This window comes from Podarcis melisellensis (genome assembly GCF_964234715.1).
Source record: "Podarcis melisellensis genome assembly, chromosome: 4".
NCBI classification, from domain to species: domain Eukaryota; kingdom Metazoa; phylum Chordata; class Lepidosauria; order Squamata; family Lacertidae; genus Podarcis; species Podarcis melisellensis.
In genome coordinates, this window is record NC_138531.1 from 75,226,802 (window position 1) to 75,244,541 (window position 17,740).

The 17,740-nt window shown below is 44.5% G+C and overlaps 1 long non-coding RNA gene across 1 annotated transcript; it reads right to left on the minus strand.

Annotated features, from left to right (window-relative positions):
- Nucleotides 1-4,999: 4,999 nt before the first annotated feature.
- LOC309368507 lies at nucleotides 5,000-17,374 on the minus strand. Its single transcript, XR_014167800.1, has 2 exons — nucleotides 17,283-17,374; nucleotides 5,000-5,178 (listed from the first exon to the last, which is right to left on the minus strand). It is a non-coding gene; the product is annotated as an uncharacterized lncRNA (long non-coding RNA).
- Nucleotides 17,375-17,740: the final 366 nt, after the last annotated feature.

The window sequence follows — 17,740 nt, forward strand, 5'->3', positions numbered from 1 at the left end:
AAGAAAGAGACCTATATTCAGGCAAATAATGGTACAGGCTCTGCCACAGGCACAAGGTTCAAGAGTTATGGTTCAGTTCAAAGCCGATCAAGAAGTCCAGAACTAGACAGAAGCAATGAAGATGTCCCAATAAGTGCCCATGCCCTAGTCTCCAAGTTTTAAATATGAGATGTAGTGCAGACTTGCTTGTCTTGCTGGAATATTGCGATTGCAAACAAACACTCTTCCTGGGTAGGTGGGTCTGTCCCATCTGTGAAGGTGGCTACTGGTTCCAGTCAGGGCTCCTGTACAGTTGCTCCTGCCTCTGGTTTCACCTCCCCACTCAGCTGCTTTAAGCCCTCTGCAGCCTCCACTAGGCTCTTCGCTCCACAAGAAAGTCAGGAGGGAGAGCTGGCATCCCTCCTCCTCTTCCTGAAGTATCTGGTGTTGGGGTGGAAAGAGGAGATCCTCTTCCTCCAACCCAGGTTCCCACCGTTTAGGCCCTGCTCTGTTTCTTCCACCACTTTCAGCAGAGCCTGCTGATTCTGGCCCCAACCCAACAACCCTGCCAGACTCATGACCCCAACTCCTACACTCTATCCACCTCAACTGACCATAGGTCTTCTGCCCTCTTAACCAACCCTCCTCCTTTTCTGCATGATCTGTTGGTAACATGCCATGCACACTGATTGCACAGTGGTGATGATGTTGATGGTGACTGGGAACTGAATGCAAAATTTACTGAACTGAAAAGGTACTGCATCTGATGATATTTGGTGCTGGCGGATTTCTGATAGCATGCCATCACTGTATGCTTGTAAGCCATCACTTCACATGGTGGTCATTGTGTGATGTGATATGTGAAATAGACTAGCTCTAAGAGTGGCTTCTCACAGTACATTTCGTATTTGGGGCAAGGTTCCAAATACTTGAGGACAGCATTCGTCACAATAGATACACATATTGATGCAGGTAGCAGTGGGGAAAAGTCAGGTATCGATTTCCACGTATTTTACTACACTTGATCTTAGCCAAAAGGCCGAGAAGCGATTTTCACGTATTTTAAAGGGGATCATAGGGATGTGCACATGCATGTCCTGATCAAAACAGATACAATACTATATATATTTTACACTTGGGCGCCTAAGGTCTGTGAAGCCAAAAGGTGGTGTAAGACACAACCTCGGGAAACGCTGGGATTTGTACTCCACTGTACTTCCATTGACATGGAAAAAATGATTGAGCTCTCTATGCCTTTCTCTCTGGCTTGGGAACGTGGGGAAAATGAGAGCTATCCATCTTCAGACATTGCTTTTGAGATTTATAGATGAAAAGCACTAAATATTAACATGCATATCTGTTGTTTACTCTTCTCCTTATGGCCTGCTGTCCCCCTAAGGCTGGTCTCCTTCCCCTGTGCTTTCAACAGAAATAAATTAATTGTTCTTGGTCTTGGTTTTCAGGCTTTCCCCCTCCCTCGTGTGAACCACAAGGTGGCTGCATATACACCATACATTTAAAGCACATGGCTTCCCTCAAAGAATCCTGGGGACTGTAGTTTGTCAATGGTGCAGGGAATTGTAGCTCTGTGATGGATAACCTACAGTTTCCAGGATTCTTTGGGATGGAAGTCATGTGCTTTAAATGTGCTTTAAATATATGCAGCGGCGTAGCTAGCCGCTCGGGTGCCAGGTGCCGGGTGTGGCACGCACGTCCTGCAGCTGGGGGTGGGGGTGTGCTGCATGGAGCCTCTCTGCTGCCTCTCCCTCAGCTTTAGGGCAGCTGAGGGAGAGGCAGAGGGCAGACGCAAGTCCCACGCTGCTGTTTCAGGCAGTGCAGAGCCTGCAGGCGCCCAAGCCACCACATCACTCCCAGGAGAGATGCGTGGCTCAAGCACACTGCAGGACCCTTGGTAAGTGCCAGCCCTCATGGTGTGTTGTCTGTCAGGAGTTCAGCCTACACTCAAGTAGGACCTTAGCAGAGACACATGCCCGACTGGCATGTTCCCTCCCTCCTGATTGATCGTTTGGGAGCTTCAAAAGCTTTCTTCAGCCCGAACATCACAGCAACCGATTCCAACCGACACTGGCACACTTAGGGATCCACAGAGTTTGCGCACCCTGTGTGACAGACCTCAGCAACTCAGCATTTTGGTTAATCTACTTTATTTACATATAAACACACATGGAGCACTGCAACATGGCTCCCTCTCTCTCTAGTATCAGACAGCAAAGAGGAAAAAGAACAAAGGACAATAGTCCCACTTCATGGAACACAGTAACACAAACATCCTGTCTCCGTCACTTCCCACTCTGTGGAGTCAAAACATATACCGTCATGTGAAAGACAACAATCCCATGACTGCAGTCATGGAGCAGGAATTCTAACAGTGCCCAGTGCCAGCCATGTTTCATTACATTTGTTGACTGAACTAAAAAGTTTCATGAACCCATTTTTATATATAAAAAACCTCATATATAGATATTTATTTTGTCACCCCCCTCAGTGATGATACCCCGGGCAGCCAACAAAACCCCACACTCCCCTTCCTCCGCCACTGCCTTTATCATAATGAACATCCCTACATTATCAAAAATAATAACAATTAATTGATAAGCCTTGCTAGCATTAAACAAGTATCAGCAGCTTACATGACGGTGCCAGCCCTCAGCCCAGATCTGAAATCAGTATGAAGAAAAAGAGGATTAATCAAACATTAATGTGCATGAGGGAAGGGCAGAAGGAAGTGAAATCCAGTCAAAAACCTTGAGGTGTCTCATTGGACCACAGCACCATCAGTCAGCTTGGTGACAATAAGAGCCACACAGAGCCCAGACTAATCCACATATAAAAAGGATTAAATTAGAAGGGTCAGGGAGGAATCCATGCTTCCTATATCCTAACAACTATTTGAGATCTCCTCAAGGAATGACTACAAGGGACGCAGGTGGCGCTGTGGGTTAAACCACAAAGCCTAGGACTTGCCGATCAGAAGGTCGGCGGTTCAAATCCCCGTGACGGGGTGAGCTCCTGTTGCTCAGTCCCTGCTCCTGCCAACCTAGCAGTTCGAAAGCACGTCAAAGTGCAAGTAGATAAATAGGTACTGCTCTGGCGGGAAGGTAAATGGCGTTTCCGTGTGCTGCTCTGGTTCACCAGAAGAAGCTTAGTCATGCTGGCCACATGACCCAGAAGCTGTACCCGGAAGCACCCTCGGCCAATAGAGCGAGATGAGCACCGCAACCCACAACTGGACCTAATGGTCAGGGGTCCCCTTACCTTTACCAATGAATGACTACTGTAATGAACTCTACAATAGGGCATTGTAGGGCATTGGAGACCATTCAAAAGCTGTAATCAGTGTGCCCCCCCCCTAGAAAAATAAGTACCAGTACTCACCAAGAAGTTGTTACAGTAAGTGTCACACTTTCTAACAACAGCAGCAAAAGAGGTGCCGGTACTGTGTACCCTTGAGTACCCACCCCCCGGAAGAAAAAGAAGCACTGGCTGTAATCAAACTCACCTTTGGACACTATGTCTCCTCTTGTGTAGATGCTGCAGAATATTTGTTGCACACTTTGGGAAGTACCTACATAAACCACACATCCATCCTGGTTTCCATTGAGCAGAGACCACTTCCACAAGTCTGGTTTTTCAGAAATTTCTATGTATGTTGAACCCAAAACAGCATGCTGTCCAGCTACCTATTGCAGGGGTCATCAAACTTTTTCAGCAGGGAGCTGGTCCACTGTCTCTCAGACATTGTGGGGGGCCAGACTATTTTTTTTTAGGGGGTGAACAATTCCTATGCCCCACAAATAACCCAGAGATGTATTTTAAATAAAAGCACACATTCTACACTCTGATTCCCGGACCATCTGCGGGCCGGATTTAGAAGGTGATTGGGCCATTTCCAACCCATGGGCCTTAGTTTGCCTACCCATGGTCTATTGTGTATAAAAGTGGTGTGATGGGTCAGTGTGTCTGGCTGTTAACCAGAATGTTGGCAGTTCGAGCCCACCCAGGGATGGCTGCGGGCAGGATCCCACACAACTCTTTCCAACTCTACAATTCTATGATTCTATGATAATAAATAGTTAAAATAGCTTCATGTTGGGATAGTTTATCTGAACCACTCCTTTCCAGGAGAGCAGTAAATAATACATTGGGCGCATTTGTGCTGGTCTAATTTGAAGCCATGCCAGTTTTTTCTCATCCGAACATTATTTTTCTCTCTGAGGCAGGTGTAGCAAAATGTCAACTGGTTGTTAAAAATTGCTACACTTCATGGTCTCATAAGTGTACCATTTGTTCATCCCCCATTCCAAAGAACTAGATAAGGTATACTTTTGCCAGGAGGGCTGGTAGATGAAATTAGTTCCATATCAGTATCTTTTACCTGGAACGCTACCTCCCTCTGAAGACTACATTTAGCAAATATGTCCACAGCTTGCGAACAACAGATATGTTCTGCTATCTCCTAACTGAACCACTAGTTCCTTCTCCATTCGTGCAAAACTAGATACCATGTGTAAATCTGCCGGTCAGAATGAATGCTTCGTGTTATGATCAGCAGCCCTGGGGTATTAGCTCTCTTTCTGGTCCAGGTATAGCAAACCATGTTGACTGGTCATCAAAAGTTGCTATGCTTCAGCATCTCTTAACTCATGGGTAGGCAAACTAAGGCCCGGGTGCCAGATCTGGCCCAATCTCCTTCTAAATCTGGCCCGCGGACAGTCCTGGAATCAGCATGTTTTTACATGAGTAGAATGTGTGCTTTTATTTAAAATGCATCTCTGGATTATTTGTGGGGCATAGGAATTCGTTCATTCCCCCCCCCCCGAAAATATAGTCCAGCCCCCCACAAGGTCTGAGGGACAGTGGACTGGCCCCCTGCTGAAAATGTTTGCTGACCCCTGTCTTAACTCCTACCCTACTCTAGGGAGAACACCAAAACGTGGTGTGCATTTACATCAGACTTACTAGTTGCCAAAAATCACTGAATGCCTGACTCTCCTGCCTAAAACATTATTTTATTTTTATTTCATGTACGTAGGACCCTTGGTGTTCTTACTGGTGTGCTAATGGTATTTCTGATCCAGGTACAGTTGAAACTCTATGTGTTGTCCTGTGATGACTCACTCTGTCACGAGGGGGTGGACTCCTCTCTCTCATCAGCTTACTGAAGGTTAAGAGACGACACTAAAAAAAACACCAAAACCTTAGTCACTGATTGCTTTTTTTCTGCCATGGGAGATTACTCAGTGTGGGTGCCTTGAGTTATCGGAACCCAGCCAAGGAAAATTAAATGAGTCTGGCATTAATTCACCTGTGTAGAGTCAAGTGACAATAGGGCAGAAAGGAGATGTCCTTTTTGCCGTATGATTGAAATTCAAATTAGTTCTGAGAACATCCCATTTACAATGTGGCAAAACATCATCAGCAACCAGTGCCTGACATATCCCAGGCAGATAACCTTTAGTTTAGAGGCAAGACTAGGGAGTCAGGATAAGTGCTGAACAAAAGCAACTTGCTGAGCTAATATAAAGAGTTAATTACTGGTGTCAGGAAATAGATCACACAGCATGAAAAGTGTCTAATTTGAAGAAATTGACAAATTTTGATTTTTCTGGAAAACTTGCACATTTATACAGCTGTGCAGAATCTGATCAGGCTGAGGGCAGAACTGTCCCTACAGTTTTCAGTGAAATGAATTTTGTTAGACCCTGTACAATCCTGCAATTTTATTTTTATTTTTCAACTCCTTGTGTTTGAAATGTGCTCAGCAGACATAGCCAGGAGTATTCATAGACAGTGGTCCCCCCCCCCAGTTATTGTTAGCAAGATTCAATATAAGATCCAGCCTCTGTGCCTCTAATAGCAATATAAAAGGGGGAAATGTTCCCATCGCACTGCTGTTACACCAATCAGATTACTTTTTCCTGTATAACTGTTGAAACAAAAAATTTACTGTGCTATATAGTCATGGTTGTAAGATAGTGTTTTTTTTTAACTCCTTATTTTGTACGTGTACCAAACAGTCCTAGATTTCCGCAGACTTATATACATGCATCTGTTGCCCAGTTGAAATCTTAAGTGAACCAGCAAGGATAGTCATGTGTGGAAAAGCCATACCAATGAATATCATGTGCAACACTGGAAGACCATACAGAGGCTCTCCAACACACATTCAAAGCAAGCTTTACCATTAGACTTTGTGTATCATCAGCCAAAAACATTTGGTTGATGGGAATATGGGACAAACTTTCTGACCACATCCTGTGTACTTCTCTGATGGATTTGAGGAGGGAAGTAAAATAATATCTATTGAATGCCCCTTTTCATCTTAGTTTTAAGTCTTTGGATTTTTAACAGCAATCCTCCACCACCCTCACACCGAGTTGGAATGAGGGAAGGTGTCCCACCACCCAGCTTTCTAGCTAAAACAGCCTCCTGCTGGCCATCAGATGTGTGGAGTGAAGGAAGGCCACTGGTGGAATCCCTGCCCAATGGGAAGACCCAAAATTGGATGTTCCAAAGGCAGAGAAGGGGCACAAGCCAGTCTCATTTCTGTCAAGTGACAGCATCAGGTCCAGACCAGGCACAAACATCCTGTCCCCCATCTTCCTGCAACAACACCATGATTAGCACATCTGTAGATGCTGCAGTGGCCCTGTCGCTAAGGAAAGCCCACAGTGGGTGGCTGCAAGGTATTGGACAACAGAGCTGTGTGTGGATGCCTCCTGCCCCACATGCAATCCAGGATGCTGTCCTGTCACCATTGCTAGAGTGAGATTCACCTGAATGGGAGGGGAGGACCGCCCATCATTTCAAGCGGCAAAATATCTTGGGCCAACCGTAGTGATCTGCATTTTTTATCTGAGTGAGAAGAATTGAAAGTCATGAGAATCAGAGATCTGAGCAGTTGAGTGCCCACAAGAAGACCCATTGCCACACTTGACATCACTTGTATGACTCCATATGAGACAGAGTTTGCCACCTGCATACCAACCATACAAACACACCATGCAAATACTATAGAGAAGGACAAAATCCACCAGTTTCGCTTTCTCTTGCTTTCTCATTTTTTCTAGTATTAAGTTCAGTTTGGGGGGGGGGGGGGAAATAAAATAAAATAAAAATCTGCATGAGAATTCATATGCATTTTGAAGGACTTCCGGGTTGGCGCCATCGCCGAATGGCGGACTCCCTCCGAGCTCCGGAGGGAGCCTGCTCGGCAGGGGCTGGGTTCCACCGCGCCGGCGACGCGGGGACCCTCAAAAACCATGGGCGCTGAAACCCATGGGCATGGTGACTCGGCTGGCACCGTTTGCGCCCCCCGACCCGCGAAGGAGCCTTTTTAAAGGCTGCGGAGCGGGTGACGGGGGGGGTGCTGTGAGTCCTCCGCTTCCCCTGCCGAGCGAAGCCGCATGCCATTCGACGGAGAGTGCTGACTTCTTCCATTGAAAATTTGGACTTAAAAGAATAACCCGTGAGTAATTGGAACTTGGATTAAAAAGGGAGAATTTTTTTTAAAAAAAAAATTCGGAGCGAGCGGGGGAGGTGCAAAAAAGGAAGTCAGCCTCCCCCCTGTTGTAGAGGAGTTAAAGCAAAGGATTTGACAACTAAGATCGAGTGCAACCTTATTTTGATAAAGTTATTAAATTTCGCGATGGAAAATTATAAGACTGGGCTGGAGGAGAAAAGTGGAATGTGAACTAAAATGCAACCCCCCCCCCCCGGGAACCCCGGGAGCGATCCGTGAGAGCGTCGGGAGAGGAGAAAGAGAGGTTTTGACAGCTGTCAAAGGAGATGTTAAAGTGGAAGAACAAAAGAGAACTTTGTTACGAGGACTTTGCCGGTTACATTTGTTATAAATTGGATATAAATTGTTTAAAACAAGGAACAACAAGTTATTTTGACTGTTGGGTGTGATCTGGAAGGAAACAGTTACTATAATCCCTCTAGAGGAGCTGTGGGACACTACAAGTATTGTTGGCATGGAATTGGAATAGGACTTTTTATCTCCTGGGAAACTGCAGAAGTGGAACACTATTTTGTCTACAGAGGTCTATACACTAAAGGAGACAATAGATTTATCTATTGAAGAATGTTTTGTACCTGAATAACAAAGCCTCTGCAGAGGAATTAGAAGCTTTTGGAATTAGAACATTTGTGCAGGAGAGCAGGGGGGGGGGAAGGAGGAGAGAGATCAACAAGAACAACAAGAATAACAAGAATTGGACAAAGTTGAAAGCGGGAACATTTGGGACATCCAGATTTGAAAGGTCTAAAGAAATAAAAATGGAGTTTTTACTCTTAAATACAAAGATCTGGATGGAAAAAATGGACCTTTTTGAATCAGACTCCTTCCAAGATTGGACATTTGATATTAAAGATGACTTAAAAGACGGCAAAGACTATTAAAAAGACGGCAAAGTGGACTGGTGAAGAACTATGGTTTAGATGTGGGAGCTCCAGGACGACAGTAGACATTGATGGACATTGGGAACGCAACCGGGAAAGGGGGGGAGGGAAATTTGGAATCCAAAGGGTGTTAAATTACATTTTATTCTTTTTTCTATCTTTTTTGATTCTAATCTGTACTGTATATTAAAGAGGGGAACTCGTGGAAGGGATTAGGTCGATTTTAGGGGATGGGAATTTTTTTAAAAAAAAAATTGGGTCAATGATAATAATTTTAAAACTTGGGGTAAGAATTTGTTGAATTTATGTGAAAGAAGTGGAATACAAGAGGGGGAGGGGAGGGGAAGTCCTGGAAAGATGCTTATGAAAATAAGGTCTTAATTTTGGATGCTTTTCTTTTTCTTTTTCTGTTATATTTGAAAATCTTTAATAAATACTATAAAAAAAAGGATGAGCTCTTTGGATAGACATCAGTATTGCAGTGTAGCTATCGGGGACTGGGCAGAGGAGGAATAATGGAGATCGCCTCCCCTTCCTGACCCTTCCAGGGAGGAGGAAGAGAAGACAGTATAGATTTACAACAGGGGTTTGAGGGAGGTTGCAGCTCAGAGGCAGATGTGGGGGAAAGTTGGGAAATCATGGGAGAGCCAGAACAACACCTAGCTGACACGTTGTTATTAGAAAGCATTCCAGACCCTCCATCTCCCAGAACCCGGTGAGCCTTAGAAGTAGGAGAGCAAAGAGCTCAAGGACAGAGGGCACCTAGCACTCGTAGAAGAGATGATGAGAATGATGAATGAGGAAGTGGGAGAGACATTGGGTGGAGATTCACTTAGGACAACGCCATTATCCAAGAGGCAGGGTTCTATAGCCTCTCTCTGTAAATATTGAAATAAAAAAGGACTGTAAGAGACTGCATGCATTTCTCCTGACATACACATTTTCTCAAGCAATCTACCCCAGCATAATACATCTTTGCATGCTGTTATCGCTGATATGCACATTTGCCAGATATATGCTTTTCAATGCATTTTTGGGGTGGAGCACCGCATCACAGTGTTCGGTTTGGTTCACGTATTGGTCTGAGGAGAAGTGCTCTGTGAGCTGAATTAATTTCTCCCCATTTATTGGCCCATCCAATAAATGCCTTAACCAAATCCCAGTCTTTCTGAAATCCACTGCCATCCTGTTGCTATTTCTTTTCCCCTCTTGGCACTCAAGAAAAAAAAATTAACATATTCAGAGTATATATGACAGCAGCATTAATGGGGAGGGGGGAATGTTGTGGATAATTTTTGAGATGTTTTCATGTGTCCTGTGATCCTACACTAGGCAGGCTTGATGTATGGTAAACTGCAATAGAAAGGAGCCCTCAGAGGCTGTTGGCAAGTCCAGTCACTTCTAGAGGCACCCCTGCTCCGAAGATTATTTTTAAATGTCAATATATACATTTCCCTGCGTCAGTCCAGAACATTTGACTCTGTATATCTTTGAAGTTAGCCCAGTCGTGATCAAGAATATCCAGATGTCCCAAAACAGAGAGAAATATATATACTTTGGAGTCATAGGCTCTGGGGCTTAGAGTCTTTCTGCTTCAGCTGATATATTGTTTAAATCTAAAACTTATTTAAAAACCTGTCTGAATGCGACGGCTTTTAATTAATCTTCTCTTAGTTTTTATACCATATAGTACCTTGAAGACGCAAGATCAATCACAGCTGTATTGTAACATGGAGTTGGGAGACAGAAAGATAAATGAGCTATCAGGTTTAGCATTTTGATAGCTAAGTTTAATTTTAACTAGCTCATGAACATACTGTAGATCTGAGGATAAAGTCATGAAGCGGAACATTCATCTCTGCAGTCCATTCATAAAAATAAGGAAATGGCTTAGCCAGCCCCTACGTTAGGGACTCCAGTGAGCTGGGGGGAGAAATGTGGGGGTCTAGAAGCAAGGCTATGCCCTCCATCCATAGAAATGAATTTGGGGAAGGGCAAAAAGGTGCGAGAGCCACATGCCTACAGGGAGTAAAGCAGCTTGGGTAAGGCAATTTTGAACAGGCAAAAAGCAGCAGGAAGAACGGCCAACCAACCGCTCTCTCCTTGGGATAGATATATCAGTCTATTTTTGGTCTCTGTTTGTTCTGACTACGCTTCCCTTGAAGTATTACCTTATAAAGCATGCGTTCCTAAACACATACGTTACAAAATGAAGTACCGTATTTTTCGCTCTACAAGACGCACCAGACCACAAGACGCACCTAGTTTTTGGAGGAGGAAAACAAGGGGAAAAAATATTCTGAGTCTCAGAAGCCAGAACAGCAAGAGGGATCGCTGTGCAGTGAAAGCAGCAATCCCTCTTGCTGTTCCGGCTTCTGGGATAGCTGCGCAGCCTGCATTCGCTCCATAAGATGCACACACATTTCCCTTACTTTTTAGGAGGGAAAAAGTGAGTTTTATAGAGCAAAAAATACGGTACATCAGAGAATAGACATGGAAAACTGGAATGATAAAAATGCATATTCTAATCACACTTACATCCAGAATATGCAGATCTGGACAGTTCATTCTAGATTTGCAAAGAACTAATTCCTCAAGCATTGTGAGCCTTTGCTGATATTCCTTCACAGCATCTGGAAGTCATTGCTGCTTTTGGGCTTTTTAAGTGTTGGAGTACTATCTATACATCTCTTGCATTGCTGCCTAATGTAATCCTCAGCCTCATCTCTCCCCATATAAGATGAGGATAATAATACTATCCTACCTTGCAAGGATAATTGAACTGATGTAAACCAAATGCTTTGGGAGAGAGGGGAACACACTATGAACTAAGTATTGTTGCTATTAGGATTACATTACTGATTAGATTAGGGAATCAAATGTTCGTGGTAATTCTTCCTGATGCTCTATTACTGCAAATGTGTGCAGGCTTTGGAGTTATGCTGAACTCTTCATCACAGCATGAAAAGCTACTGAATTACAGCTAAGCAAAGAGCAAGGTTATATGCCGATGTAAATAGTTTAGTCACTTCCAATATATAGTGGCCTAAATAGAAAAAAAAAGTTTTAGCACTTCAAACACTTGCAATACAAACAAAGTTAATGGAAAGTAAATTTCAGGCCAACAGCTGAGAACCATTTATTATGAAACTAAATTAGTGCCTGGCAGAAGTAATTAACAAAGGCTTACTCATTCAGGCAGCAGTTTGAACATGGAGCCACTTTGGTGACCAATTTTACAGCAGGAACTTTGAATAGCCAATAATCATGATTCAAAGGAGCATTTAGCATCCAGGCATTTTCAAATTTGGCATGGTAAGCCCAAGTCAAGAAAGAGAAAGCAGATTTTTAAATAACGAACTGGAGAGAGAGAGAGAGTGAGATAGAGATAGAGAGAGATAGAGAGAGAGATAGAGAGAGAGAGAGAGAGAGAGAGAGAGAGAGAGAGAGAGAGAGAGAGAGAGAGAGAGAGAGAGAGAGAGAGAGAACCAAGTATATATCCGACATTTGTCGGAGCTGATTCGCACATGCATATATCACTCAATGTCTCATCAACTTAAAACTGTCACTTGATGATTTACAACTGGGTGTGTGAATTACCTCCACTGGAAAGGACTGTGTTTGAACTGATGAGAAGCCATTTGATACCTCTGTTTGTAGTGTCTCTCCAGTAATGGCTTTTTGACTCTGGCAAGTCATCATAGGATACTGCAGCTGTGATCTGATGAACAAGCATGTGTGAATCGCCCTGAGACACCTGATGAATCAATCTTAGGCAGCCGAGGAGGGGTGAGAGGCCAGAGGATTGCCTTCTATTGAGTCATCATATTGCTCCTTCTAGCTCAGGATTGTCAACGCCAGAGGTGTAATATATGCATCATCAACTAACTATCTGGCATACAGCCCCTATAAGAGAAACAGCTGTGACCCAGGAGGCCAGCTCCTGGAGACCTGATTCAGATGGGTGGCTTGGTTGGAGTAGTGAATATGCTGTACCTAATCCAGGCCTAATCCATACCCTCCAATAGGGGCATTTCTCACTCCCCCACCACCCAACTGACCCTCCTTGAGCCCCACCGAGCCACCACCTCTGCACCAATGAGACACAGCACACATGCCCTCCACTGTTTTGAGAAAACCCTTTAATCCTTATTTTATTTTATTTCATTCTTTGGTAGATATACAAAAAAGAAAAACATACACAAATAAATAAATTTCAGAAAGGGGCAAGAAAGGTGAACAAAGCATTATTATTATTATTATTATTATTATTATTATTATTATTATTTTAAGAAGACTCTTTGCGCTCCTCTCCCCCTTTCTTCCCATCCATGGGAGCCCTGCCTTCTCCCTGCCTCTCAGAGCCAGCACATCATGTGGGTTTGGACCTCGGCGGCAGCAGCCTCTCTTCCTCCTCACCAGAAGAAGAAGTGTTTGGATTTGATATCCCGCTTTATCACTACCCTAAGGAGTCTCAAAGCGGCTCACAATCTCCTTTCCATTCCTCCTCCACAACAAGCACTCTGTGAGGTGAGTGGGGCTGAAAGACTTCAGAGAAGTGTGACTAGCCCAAGGTCACTCAGCAGCTGCATGTGGAGGAGCGGAGATGCGAATCCGGTTCCCCAGATTACAAGTCTACCGCTCTTAACCACTACACCACAAGCTGTCCAAGGGTGAGGAGGCCGGCAGCAGCAGCCATGGAAAGGTCATGGGATGCTCCCTCACTTCCACCTCTCGGGCCAAGCACTGGCTTATCCTCCTCCCCAGGCTTGGTGGCGGAAATAGAGATCAAATCACAGAAGCTGGGGCAGCTTTTGTCATTCCAGGACCATCCCTGGAAAATCAGGACACTTGGAGGATATGCTAATCAAGAATAAAAGCTTTGTTTACCATTGTCTCATCCAAGTAATAAGGAATCTCAGGCCCAGGGCTTCTTGGGGCTGAATCCAGCCAATATCCCTGCTCCAAGGAACACCCCTTATTTCCAGGCATCTCCCCACAGTGTCCCTGCTCCGCATCCTTCTTTTCTGCTTTTGTCTGCCTGGAAGCCTCCTTGAACAGGCTATAAAAGGTTCCCCACCGATGGTCAAACTGATGGGCATCGGTTCAGTCTTTCCTAGACCTAGTTGGTGATTGAACCAGGGACTTTTTGCATGCAGCACATGTGCTCTACCACCGTAACAGTTAAATAGCGGCATTGTAAATGAATAACTTGCAAACAGCGGTTAAGTGCTATATTTACCATTCATTGCATGCCTCACCTCAAGTGTAGCACAATGAACGGAACCTGAAGGGTGGAAAGAAACAGCAGGCATAAGATTGAATAAAAGCTGCGAGGAAGATAAGAATGTTAAAAATATGCAGCCCAATAGCCCAATACTTTAAGTATGTCAAAGAGAAGGGATTTCTCCCCTTATAATTCAGGAGTAAGCAGCAGAATGCAGCAGCCCTACTGCTTGCTAGAGCAGGATGCTGGCAACATGTTATCCCTCTGCTGACACAGGTGCTCTAGCTGCCAGTTTGCTAAAAGTTAGTTCACAAACCCTAAGCAAATTGGGTCCCGAGTATCTTAAGGACCACATAGTTCCTTAGGCTTCACCTTGATCATGCGGATCCTCTGATGGGGCACCTCTAATGGTCCCCAGTGCCCCTGAGGTTTGGTTGGTCATCACCAGGGACTATGCCTTCAGGACGGCAAACCCTGCCCTATGGGACTCTCCTAGCTGGGAGAGATCCAGCAGGAAGCATCCCTGCCTCCTCTTAGACCTCTTTTCAAAACTGTAGTATTCAAAAGAGGCTTTGAAATGTGAATTTCTTTTTACCAACCAGTGTTTATTGTTGTTTATATTGGTCCTTTTATTGATCTTGGTCAGCATGGCCAAAGGTCAGGGATGATGGAAGTTGTACTCCAGCAACAACTGGGGGCAACAGCTTCTGCATCCTGGGACTAGGAAAGGTTGTGGCATCTGCATGATCTGATGGAGGAGGTTAAGGACCAGATGCCTCCAGGAAGCCAAGTTGTGGAGCTGGTGATTAACTTCCCCCTCCCTCCTTCATCTAATGCACTGGTTCCCAAATGTATTCCCTCATGGACCACTTGACAATGACAATTGTAGTCTTGGTGGACCACTTAATGTTGTTGTTTTCCTGATTGTAGCATAGATGCTATATGATTTTTAACTGTCTTTATACTGCTTCTTTTATTCCTTAGATTTGTATTACAATTTGAATCCCAGATTCTATTACATTAAAAATCAATCTAAGAAATAAAAAAGCAATAATAATAATAATAATTTTATTTATAAGCTGTCCATCTGGCTGTGTTTCCAGCAGAGTGAATGCTAGATAGTGAATGTGATTGATGTGCCTTCTCTCATCTTCAGCCACAAATCCACAAATATGCTGTATTCTTCCAGGAACCACAGAATGGGGGCCCTTGTCCTAGTGCATTTTCAACTATTTCCATTGCAACTTGTGGCCAGACATAGGTACTTGGGTTATTTGAATGAGCCTCCCAAAGTATAGCAGAAATAATACACTGAGCTTCTTTCAGTTCAGAACGGAAGGAGGGCAAAATCACTACTGACTGTTTCTGAGCAATTCCTGATAGATTAGATTAAGCATTAAGGGCAAAAATGAAGTGGGAAATAGCCATGTTGTCATCCTACTGTTATGCATCACGACAGGAAGGTCAGCAGCAGAGGCAGAAATAGGAGGAAGAGCATGAGATTGCCATAGAATATAGTAATTTACATACTGGATCAAAGCAATAATCTATCTAGAGCAATAACCCATCTCTGACAGTAGCGTCTAGCAGATGCATCAGTGGAAGACATAAAACACCCATAACAGACAATTATGTGCTAATAAGCTTGCAGTGGAAGTTTCTATCCAACTTCAGTCAGTCAGCGCTTAGATTTATGCTCTCAGACACACGGGCTGCTATAGTTTATACATTTTTAAACCCACTTAATGAATGTTCAGAAGTGCCACACAACTGTCCAGAATTTCTTAAAGTTGTGAAAAGTATTTGGCCTCCATATTTGGCTTTACCCTGCATTGAAGAGTTCCATAAGTTTAACTAATGACCCTGCAGCCTGGAAGACTCCCAGCTCCCACTTTGAAACTCTGCTCCCTAGTTTGTATGCAATATATTGTGGTTATTGAGTAGTCTGAGACAGGTACTCTGTGCATGCTCATTGTCTTTCAGACAGGAGCCACTTGAGACACAGCCATAATATTAACACCTCAGCAGCAGTGTCAATGCCGCTTACCAGGAGGGAGAGGGTGAGGACCAAGGTGGCAGGGAGCTCAGAACTGTGCAGGTATCAGGGACTGGGTACAGGAGGAATGGTGGAGACCGCCTCCCCTTCCTGACCCTTCCAGGAAGGAGAAAGAGGAAGACAATGTAGATTTACAACAGTGGTTTGAGGGAGGTCACAGCTCAGAGGCAGATGAGGGGGAAAGTTGGGAAATCATGGGAGAGCCAGAGCAACACCTGGCTGACACGTTGTCATTAGAAAGTATTCCAGACCCTCCATCTCCCAGAACCCGGCGAGCCTTAAAAGTAGGAGAGCAAAGAGCTCAAAGACAGAGGACACTAGCAGCACCTGTGGGAGAGATGATGAGAATGACGAATGAGGAAGTGGGAGAGACGGGTGGGGGGTGGAAATTCAATTGGGACACTGCCATTATCCAAGAGGCTGGGTTCTATAGCCTCTCTCTGTAAATAGAAAAGGACTGTAAGAAACTTTTCCTTGTCTTATACTTTCCTGGGCAACCGGCCGGGAGCCGCCAACAGCATCCTAACAGCAGGTGAACCAGTGGATCCAATCCAGTGCTCCGAACATTTAGACTAGGCAGCCATGACCTCCCCATCCCCTGACCCTTTCCCCTCTCCTTCCCAGTAAGCAACAGTGACACCACTGCCAAGAATTTGCATTTAGAACAGCACAGACGGTTCTGGTCAAAGAGCATATTGTAGAGTTGGAAAAGATCCAGAACAGGGCAACCAAAACGGTCAAGGGGATAGATCAACATCCCTATGTGGAAAAGGGTCTTTTTAGGTTAGAGAAAAAGCAAGTCAGAGGTGACATGATGGAAGTTAATGCATGGTATGAAGAAAGCAGATAGAGAAAGGTTTTTCTCCATCCCTCATAACACTTCATCAATATCCAATGAAGGGGAATGTTGAAAGATTCAGGACAAATAAAAGAAGCTACTTCTTCAGGCAGCACATGGTTAAACTTGGGAACTACCTCCCCCAGGAGGCAGCAATGGCCACCAACTGGGATGGCGTTAAAAGAGGATTGGACAAATCCATGGAGAGCTGAGGCACCATCTTCTCAAGTTGATAGAGGGGGGCCCAACGCAACATGGTGAGGAGCCAGGGGCAGAGCCGAATGCCTTCTAACATTGAGGGGGCCTGGCACCCTCAAAAATACCATCGGGGTGGCTAAAAGTGCCTCACCCCCTAGGAGCTGGCACCTATGTTGGAGAGCAAGGCGATGAATGGCTGCTAGCCATAATGACAATGGTCAGGGGTCATATGCCTCGGAATACCAGTTGCTGGGAATCATGGGTAGGCAGAGTGCTCTTGCCCTCATGTGCTGCTTGCCAGTTCCCCACAGGAATCTCCTTGGTCGCTGTGAGAAAGGATGCTGAGCTAGAGGGACCACTGGCCTGATCAAGCAGACTTATATTACATTTACAGATAGGTAGCCGTGTTGGTCTGCCATAGTCAAAACAAAAAAAATTCCTTCCAGTAGCACCTTAAAGACCAACTAAGTTAGTTCTTGGTATGAGCTTTCGTGTGCATGTCCTCAGATTTCCAACACCCTAATGAAGACTTTGTTATTAGCTACTTAATTCTGACCCACCTGGTTTCTGGTAGCAGTTCCCTGTGAACATGAGCAACTGGCAGGCAAAATTTCTAGACTCCTGCTTCTCCTCTGTTTCCATTGGCTGCTACAGCACAAAGATATTGTGTGTGTGTGTGTGTGTTATGCAACGTTGTTGTTTTTTTAGAAATGCACAGGTCTAGTACTTCTGGTGTTCCTTCTGTCTCTCGTGAAAGCTCTGATCTTCTTGTCTTCATGCATGTTTGCTGGCCAGCTGCCCTATTGGGATTGTAATTCAAATAGCAACACACACACACCTTTGTGTGACACAGCGCCTACCTCATAGTGAGGGGATGTTTTAAAACCTTTCAAGCTATTTCATAAACGCTGCCTTGTAATCTCCTCATTAACTTTAATGTCCTGATTGAGTTAATTTCTATAGCTGTTATAAAATGACAACCACGGGGAAAAAAGAATAACTAGCTCTTTGGGGTGAA